This window comes from Oxyura jamaicensis, chromosome 7, assembly GCF_011077185.1.
Source record: "Oxyura jamaicensis isolate SHBP4307 breed ruddy duck chromosome 7, BPBGC_Ojam_1.0, whole genome shotgun sequence".
NCBI lineage: Eukaryota > Metazoa > Chordata > Aves > Anseriformes > Anatidae > Oxyura > Oxyura jamaicensis.
The window spans coordinates 21,006,920-21,017,402 of record NC_048899.1 but is presented as its reverse complement, the minus strand read 5'-3'; positions in this window follow the sequence as shown (position 1 = coordinate 21,017,402).

Genomic DNA, 10,483 nt, shown 5'->3' with positions numbered 1-10,483 from the left:
GTTTAATCTGAAGTACATGAAACAGAAAAGAGGAATAATAAGATGGTTTAAATCCACTGCCAAATCTAAAACAAGCAGCAAGTTCCAACACCTCCTATCCACCCTATCTCTACCCAGGGGCATACAAAAGTCAGGTAACTATTGCAACTTAATCTCTGTAGCAACATCTGACCTGGCAGATTTATGCCATTTTTTTTTTTTTTTTTTTGCATTTCCATGCATAGATACATGTAATAAATCATGAGCCTAATTACTGCAATAGTGTAGAGGCCACTGTAAGGAAAGGAGAAGATACAGAAAAATCTCTGTCAGCCAGTAAGAAAACTTCCCTTAATTTATTGCACCTGGCAATCGGCGTAACCCTACTCACTTTTCAAATTGTTAAAGCTCAAACTATTTTACTGTAAGTGTGAATAAGCAGAAAGGCCTCTGTATATAAAATATGATTGAGAGCAGCAAGTCTTAGCACACCATCTGCAGTGATTGCACTCAAATATTTATTATGTAAGTTCCACTAAGGAATAATCAATAAGCTTTGTCAGAAAGCTGATGAGAGTTCAGGGGAGAAAGCTGTGTGTCAAGCAGCTCATGACAGTATAAAGAGACTACAGAAATATATGCATCCAAAGGGAGAGCTGTCAGGCACTTAGAAGTTGGAACACAGCATTCAGTCACTCTCGGTTTCATGAATATGTGCTGGATTATTACATGAAAGGAAACTGAGCCTTTAGGAGAAGAATTATTCAGAGCTATAACCTCACTTCACAGTTCTGGTGATAGCATGGTTCTGCAATGCAAGTGCAGCTGCTGCCAAGGATGACTTTCCTGACAAGCACCTTATCTTCATCCTCGTACACTGGATTCTCACTGATATACTTCACAGTCACTTTAACTTAATGAAAGGCAACTTCCTTAGAACACTGTTTTATGGCTTGTAATACGGGTGAATGCCCAAAGGTATTTGGATTAAATAAATAAATAAATAAAAGAGCAAAAACTTCTCTTTCATGTTTCTTAAAGTTCTTAAAGTTCCATTTTCAATTATTGTAGACTGGTAATTTTGCTCATTTTCTATCACTGATCTCTACCCCTGGCACGTCACAAAGAGGATCTCAAGTGTTCTGTGATTCAGCTGTCTTGTGCAGACTAACACTGCACTGCCAGTGTTTGTTCCACAGTTGCCATTGTGTGATACAATGGGACTGGATTACCATTTATCAGACCCGTTCTTCCAGCTAGTCTACATTCCTTGCCTTCGCCACTTCCAGGATGGGGAGATCCTTCCTGAGCCTCCCAAAAGGGCATGCTCTTTCTTCAAGAAAACAAAAACAATCACTTCGATAAATCTAAAACAAATATTTTGAAGAATATTTAGACTAACAGTCCTGGTATATCGATCTATTTCCTCTAAAGCTTCTTGGTTCCTAGAAGATAAAACATCTTTCTACACTCCAGCTTAATTCATGATGTCAATTCCAAAGTTTCCCTATTTGCAACTTTTACTCTCTGCATGTTCAGTGCAAGCTCTGCACAGTAGTTTTATCAAAAAGGAGTTTAAGAGCTTAGCACTGTGCACGATCTGAATTATTGGAAAAAATATTAAAGGGCAAAGGGTTTGAAATTAATAACAACAATAATACTATATTTCTAAAACTTTCCAACTAAAATGATAAATTAGTTGAGCAATCAAAATGACATTTTTGCTTGGAAAAATTTCTGACCATCTCTTGCAACTCCTCAAAAGCACAGTTTTCAGCTGTTCATATACACCCATCTATGGGTTCTCAGAGTCTTTACAGAAGGCAGGTAAGCTCAGTTAACTCAGAACTATCAGAAAGCTCCTGATACATTCACCTTTAACTGAGATAACCATAAAAAATGCCTTGAATTTATCTGGAGAGGAATTATGTACTGAACAGTATGAATGCCCTCTACCGGCAGAACAAGAAACCTCTGTAATTCTGGGATTTGTTTCAGTTTGTGTATTTAAAGTAGGTAAAAAATAAGTAAGTCTATATTGGTCCTTATTAGCTTATACTGGCATTGTCTGAAAATTGTAAATGATACAGTGGCATCTACTGATATTGTTGATATACATTTCATTATCTATCACAGACTCTTCCAGTCATAAGGCAGGCTGTATCTATACTGCTTAATTATATAGAAACGTGTAGCAAGACTGAATCCTGCACCTTTGTTCATCAACGCTGCTTCATGCTCCTGGCATGGTTTGACTGTGTTAATTTGCATGTTTTCACATACTATGAGTGTCTATCAGTCCTATGAGCTGCTGCACAGCCTTCATATCATTTTAAATATTTTCAGATTAAAATCTCTCACACTCATATGCACACAAATTATATCTGGAACCATGACAGTACCATATTTTGTCCAGGGGACATAAAGAGCCAAACGGTACATAAAGTGGACATAACCAGTTCTGTGCCATTTGGCCTCTGATCCAAGGTCCAGTTCTCTAAAGTCCCATTAACCCACCACAGGAGGCAGTTTTTGTGGATAGTCAATACTGCAATTTCCTGAAGGGCCAATTTTGTGTAGAGGACACTATATGTTAAGTAGCCCACAACCATCAGGTGAAAATAGCTTCCTATTGAAGAAGCATCCTACCAAAACAGATGCTAAGCCACATTAGGATGCAGGCTTATATAGGCCTGCACCAAACCTGCTGCTGTCTCTGTCTACTGCACGTGACCAAAGGTTTCAGAGTCTGCCAGAGTGATCTCTTACTGTCCGCAGAAAAACAGCAGTCAGCAACTACAGTGTGCTTGAACTCTGCGACATTCAGCCCCATGAGCTCCAACTCAGCATATCCGTGCTGGTTTTCCAACTGGCCCAGTCTACTGTGGATGAGATCAACAAAAACACATATATGCACACAGTTCCAGGGAAGAATGATCTCACCCCTAGCCAAAGCTGAATGCAGATAAAGCTGTCTGATGGCTCTTATGCATTCAGAGCAGGAAACAAGACTTTTAAACACAGTCTTTACTGGAATAAGAGGACTGACAGATACTATATGGAGTACGGTAAACATCACATGCAACAAGAGTAACAAGGCAACAAAAGTTCAAAAATCAGTAACAAAAAAGTGTGGCAGCATGACAAAGAAAAATCTATGGCCTTGCTTAACTTTAATAGTCACCATCATCCTTGTTATTTCCAAGGCTGCTCCTTTTCCCTAAGAACATGCCATGAACATCTTGCATGGGGGTAGCCGCACTCTAACAAATGGCCTTGACTTCAAACTGCAGGTAAGAGACAATTCTAACTTCATACGCAGTACAGAAGGTATTGCTGCATTCACAGAAGCTAGTTTTACAGTTAGATAACTTGCTCTATTTCCCTTAAATCTGCCATGGAGCTCCAGGTAACAAATGCATGCAGTCCACAAAATCAATACATCCTATTACAATGCTTGCCTACTCACTAAAACATGAACAAATGGCTTCATTCCTATACTTGAGACGTGTTCTACATTTAGGAGCCAAAACTGCCAGCAGAATAAGAACCGAGGAGCAGAAAAACGTTTGATCAGTTTTGAGTTCAAAGAGATGTCACAGCACACACAGCTTCCAAACTGGATTATTGTGGCATTGGCAGTTTCAGAAATACCCTTCTTTTTCAGTTCACATGTACAGCATAACTGGAAGCCAGTCAGTTCCTATATATGTGATTTTGGAGTCGCCTGACATTCTCTGTCTATCAAAGATCTTATGACATATTTAAGTTCCCTTAAAATCACATTGTATATGTGCTTAAGCAGTTTTGAATTGAATCCCGTTGTATATTTTGTAAACGTATTTATTTTTTTTCTGGAAATGCAGCAGCCTCAGCAATTTAGAGCACAATCCTTTACATGCAGAGATTTCTCATGAATGCTGCCAGTGTGCCAAGTTACAAAGTTACAGAGCAATTACAAGAGCTACGATGATTTGAAAATGCTTTTTTGAAGGTCCTATACTAATACCTCTCCTTTTACATGCAACCTAATAGAGAGCAGATAAATTTTTAGTATTTTCCCTTGTGCATCTGTTGAAAAACAAATGGAAAGTTGACCTTTAACAGCAAGTCTACAACAATGGGCTTAGCAGCAGGAGATGAAGACTGGTAGCTGTTTTATTTATATGCTGTGTAAATGATCTATTTTACAAGTTTTTCCTGTTTCTAAATTGCTGTTCCTACTTTCCAAAGAGTATTTGTGTGCATGCACGTACCATTTTTGCTTCCTAAACTCCTCTATAGTGCATATTCTACTTCTGTTTTCCTGTCATTTATATAAGCCTGAATGTGTTTCTTGCCATGTAATTCACATGTAATGTAAATTGTGAATTCTGCATTTATCTCCATTGATATGCAAGATAGCACTGTATATATCCCTATCCTACCAAAGGCCAGGTAAATTCATCCTTCCTTCACAAAATGCCAGCACCAGTATACCATTTGTCACATTTTTGATTCCTTGTCAAATCTCTTTTCTAGGACAGCTACCTAAAAGCAGTTACTACCAATGTTAAACTTTTACAAATCAGTCTCATTAATGTGCCAATACATTTAATTAAAAACAGACTAAACAGCTTGGGTGGGGTTTAACAAAACTCCCAAGCTAGGTTCCTTTTCACACTCTGTTGCATAAACTTAAGTGGATTATTTATCAAGGTGTCTGCAAGTGAAATATGCAAGAAAGCAGGGACTGCAAAGCTGCCAACTTTCAAAGTACCTGGCCATGTCATTCACAGCACCTTGAATATAGCACATCAACAGGTTGTCACAGCCTTAGACTGGGAGTTAACAGGATGGCTGAGCATGTTAAGTTTGCTGTAACATTATTTTAGCACAGGCCGACGCTTTGTTTGTGAATATGAAATAAGCACTGAATTTTATGATTTGGAGAATGTTTTATGGTGAATATTTTGTGTATAATATTCCCAAGGCTCCTCATATTACTGATGTATCTTTGCATCTCAAATGCCTGCCTCAGCCCCCACTCTCCCCACCCCCCTCCAATCCACCTATAATCTGCAGGCTTCAATCACCCATCCAAAAATCATTATAATTACTTTACAATCTACAAGGTAAACAATATTAGTTTTATTAGAAAAAAAAAAAAGAAACCTAGACTTTCAAGATAAAATTGTGAACTGAAATTAAGTCATCCAATAAAATAAATAGTGAAATTAAAACCAATAATTATTGTTAGAAGTAAAACCAGCAAGAATTCAGAAAGTGATTTCTGGGAAGGGTTGGATATTCTGTTCTTCCATCCTTATTCACTTTCCCATTTAATTAAGTTCTATAAAGAAAAAAAAAAAAAAAAGAACAATAAACTGAAACTGTCATCACAACTCTTATGCTCTGATTAATTTTTGAGCACCATCTGCTGGTCTGTTTCTGAAACAACTACTAGATTTTCTAACTGCCTGTAACACCTAGATAAATAGCCATCTGTATTAATTTAACATTTATTTTGTTAAATATTTATTAGAAGTTCCTATGAGAAATACATTATGATTATACTGGAGAAAACAACAGAGTTCATCTACTAATAGAAGGTTTTAGAGAAGATGTGTTGGAAAGGTTAAAATAGCTGCTCCCCACACAGGTTGAGATAAGACTGTCACAATGATGTTTTAAGCTGAAAAGCTTTCTAAAGCACATTGAAAATGAAAGCAACTTGGCCAGTGTTTTCATCTTAACGTACCATATGTCATCCCTACCACAACTCTTGTCAGCAACAAAAGAAGCATCACTGCCATCTTTTATTTCTTGAAGATTCTCAGATACTGCCGGAAAGAATTGCAGATAAATCTACAAAGACAGAACTTCAGCCCCAAATGTATCATCATAACTTCCTACTCACCCCTTGCTCCTATCAAGGAAAGGATACAGTACAATCTGCTTTCCTTGTCTTTTTCCCAACTCCATTCCAAAAGGAGAAAGCCTGATATTTCCTCCAGGACAAGATAACATGGTCCCGTGTTAGGAGCCTAGATTCTGACAGGGTTAGGGATTAGCAAATCAGTGGCCATCTCTTCTCCATCTCCCCAGATAACTAAATATTTTCTTAATTTTACGCTTTAAATATTTTGTAAAAGCTGCACTCACTGTCTGGTAAAGTTTGTTATGTTCAGTTTAAATCATCCTGTAGAGAGTCAACTTTAGAAGAGATAATTTGAACCTTACCACTTCTTTCCCACCCTTCTGACAAACATACTAAATATCTCACATGCGTATAATGAGTCAAAATACTTTTAAAATATCAATTTAAATAAAGATTAATTTAACTACCAAGCAGAAGGTACAGCCTTCAAGGCATAGATATAAAATGGTCATCCACTAATGTGCTTTGAATGACTGAATTGTCACAAATACCAATTGATTTATTCATATACCAAAATTGCTTTGTCTACTGTCCACAATATTGTACACAATGAGGGTATACTTTATATAACCTTTAACATTTCACAGTAAACTTGCTGGAATAAAATCTTGATTCCTACACTATTCCAACACTTAAACATGTGCTTACTTTGTTCGTGGTGAAGTAAATTGGACTGCTTCTGCATAGTTAACTATGTATGCTCAGGACTGATACTCTGGAGCTCTGCAGAGGCTCACAAAAATTCTAATCAAAAGAGCATGCAGAAGGCTACTGTTCATGAATATTTCAGAACTGAAACGTGCTTAATACTTCAACAAACATTAACACTTCATAGAGAGGAAAAAAATTCAAGTTGTTAGTCTGGATCAAAATGAATTCTTAATACTCATCAGTAATTTGTGGGAATCCCAAGAGCATTGATACAGAGTTTCGTTTATAAGATTACTGATAGTAGAGTTAGTCCAGAAGTGAAGATCCTGGAATAACATAAACAGAAATGCTTCTGCAATTCCTTTAACATTCCACTGAAGATACTTTCGCATCAACAAAACAGCAGTTTAAAAGTTTATGTTATGCTCTTTTTTTCCTAAAGGGGGTAGGTATACTACAAGGAAAAATATGTAAATAACATTTTATTTATCATCATTGGGAAGTTATGATTACTTTTTAACCCAACTTTGTTTAGTTGCCTGGTTGTACCTATTTTTTTTTTTAAAAAAAAAAACTTTTTCTCACACTAGTAACTTCTTTCTCTAGGGTCATACTGGTATTCCTCATTAGCTTGTACCAGTCCTATGATACCCTGCCCAGTGCCTACTGGCACTAGCCATGGGCTTTGATGTTTTGTAATTCTACACTAGCACGATCACAAAACATCTCATTTAGTACAGGAAATGGCTGGTTGCTGTTGCACAAATTCCTAAATATAGTCAAAAGAAAAAATTTATAAAACATTCTAATCTCAGCAACTTAAAATGTAGTCTAGTGAAATGCAGTTTACATTGTTAAATACTGAGTCTACTGAGTCCCAAGAGAGTTCCCAGCTTACATCTAAGAATAGAATAACAAGCAACTATAATAACTATAGCTTTTTTTTTTTTTTTTTTTTTTTTTAATTTTGATTTTTGGCTCTAGCTTGGAAGCATTAACCATCAGTTGGGAGTATTTGCACATTTTCAATAGTTCCTTCCTCAGTTCCAGAAAGCTCCTCTTTTGATGTCCTGCTAATGTTTCAGGATGTTTTTCTTTTTGCATCCTGCTTTACTTCCAGTGTGTAAAGCCTCTCAGAAGACCCTACAAGTGTCACAGTCTTCCAAGAAAATAATTCACAAGTGAATGTCCGTATAAGGAAGAACTGCATCCTAATAAAAGAGGTGGGAACTGATTACAAGCAATTAATAATATAATGTATCATGAAACACAACTCAGGGAACCTTTTACAGCAAAGTACCCAGTTCTTTACTATTATAGATCAAGTTGTGTGTATTAGAGGGTACATTATTCCTATCTATTAAAGAAGACTTGCATTTTAAATGCTTATATCAACTTCTGCATTCAGCTGAGGTTTAATAACATAGGAAATGCCAAAGATTAGTTTCAAGTTTCCTTGCTTTCTGCTTTTCCCTGACTTTTTCATCAATAGCTGCAGTGAACTCCAGAGTAGGCAAAGGTAACTAACTCAATTCAAAAAGCTTAAATTTGTTTACAGAAAGCAGACTTGTTTCTTTACAAGTCTTAGACTTGTATTTTTAGGCAATACAAGATTAGGTATTTCCAGAAAGCAGATAGCAGTATCAGTTCTGAATTAAAAATAATCTTTTTTTCTGTATTTTGCACGTGGAAAAGGAGTGAAATAGGGTCTCTTGTCCAGTTTCAAAATGAGTAATTACCTTTGAAGTATAATGGCATGGGTCTTCAATGCATCTGCAGGATCAGCAGCTATATCATGCCCCAATTAAAACTTCCCATGCTGTCACGTCTCTACCTGAGAAGTCATAACACTGATCCAGCTCAATCTCTCCTACAGTCTTTTCTTATTACAGTGCCCTATAAACCACCAAATGCAAAAGACCAGGAAAACAGTGCTGAGGGGAGGAATTATGAGGAAGAAATGTGTATCATGCCATTGACTTCCATCGCTTTTGTAGCTGAACCTGAATTAAAAAAATTATCAGTGGCAAGTTCAGACTGAGAAATGACTGAGAGGGGATGCTGCACACCTAGACAGCTGCAGCCCCTGCTCTACTCCATCATCAGTTCAAGCTACATAGCTGGCAAAGAAAGTTCAATTAACTTGCTTTCACTGTAGAACCTAACTTACAAACAGGCAACTTTAAGCAACTAAACCATCAAGACCTGGGGTGGACCTTAATTTAGCAAGGACAGTAAATCCCTTCTCAGCTGGAAAGAAGGAATTTGGAAGAAATAGTGAGTCATAATATCAGCTTTTGATGTGAAAACCCTGCCAGTGCATGCTTGTGGAACTTTGCTGGTCTTCCTCTGCCTGGACTCCATGAAGACCTGTCACTGCAGCACGTTTGGATTTGAGGATATTGCCAGCACTCTATCAGCTGCTGCACACAGTGCATTTCTGGATGTTTGAAATACTATGATAGTGGTGAGATCCCAATGAATTTGACAAAACTAGGCAGTTTGCATTATTAAGCCGCCAAAAAAAAAAAAAAAAGAAAAGAAAAAGAAAAATAGACTGAGCCAATAAAGTGTGATTTATTTCGTAAATCAACCATGCTAAAAGCCTCTAGCTTACCAACGAACCAGTGTTGTAACTACAAAGCTGAAGCATACTCTTCAGTGCAACAGCCTGTCCAATAGTACAACACAAGCTGTAACTAGTTTTTGTAACTAGCTTCCATTCATTCTCGGTGAGCTCCTTTAAAGCTGACAGCTTTTGCCTTACTTGCTTAGTCAAAGAAAGACGATTTTTTGGAAGCTAAAATTAAATACATTCAACTAGTAATTCTTGAAGGTAGTTGAATGTTCTTTGGCATTGTGCTTCCTTTTAAGGTTAAATCTTTATTTTCTACTGCATTAGGATTTCTGTGCTGTCATATTTAAGATTTTTTTTTAAAAAATATATATATCCTTAAATGCTTTACGTGCTTCCTTTGATGATAGCTACAACTCTGTCTTTGGGAGCTTTATTTGTTTCCAAAAAACATTATTACTATTACAAGCTTTATTGTGACAATAAAAAGCTGCTTGTTCCTTTATTCAGACCTCCTAGGTCATAAGAAAATATATAGGAAGTTATTATTTGCAGTTTCAATAAAGAAACATTACACTAATAATAGTGGAAAGGAAAGAACCATAGCTTCTATAAAGCCATTAGCCAAACTGCAGTTAAGTAACTTCTGGCATCCATAATGCCTGACTTCTCTTCTTACAGTATACTTATATCTGGGAGAGTCTCATCTTCATCTGGCAAGTTTATGATTGAAAATCAGTGAGCCATCTATGATTATATGGTGAAATGAATGCAATTAGTTTTGGCAAAATAAATTTAAGAGCAAAAGAAGCTTTACCAGCAACACAAACATTTAACTGACCATTACTACCTCAGACTTTACACTTTTCAGGTTACAAAGCATAACGAAACAAGTTTTCTTTAAATCTTCGTTTTTAAGTTAGTAAGGCTTAGAAAGTCTCAAGCATCATAAAAAAGGGGGTAAATGTGAATTAATAACAAGATAGACTCAGTAGAAGTTTAAGCTGAAGAGGCAATACTACAGATTATTCCATTGACTCAAAAGCAAGGGTTACAATTAATACTTGAAACAAAGTAACATACTTCAATCAAAAGAATCAGAAATCGGAAAAGACTTGTGAGCTTTTCTGTTATTATCAGAAACATCTTCAGCAGCTATCATGAGGAAGTATTAACTAAGTTTAACTCCATTTCATGCGGAAGGGAATATATTCAGTGACTACTCACACATCTAAGACCAAATGAGCTATTTTGTTCCATTTAAACTGGTAAAAAATATTCTGTTAACAGTACCAGGTGTCTGGACAGCAGCAGAAGCATCACCCTCAAAGCTGACTCTAGGTAGGGAAATTAAAGAA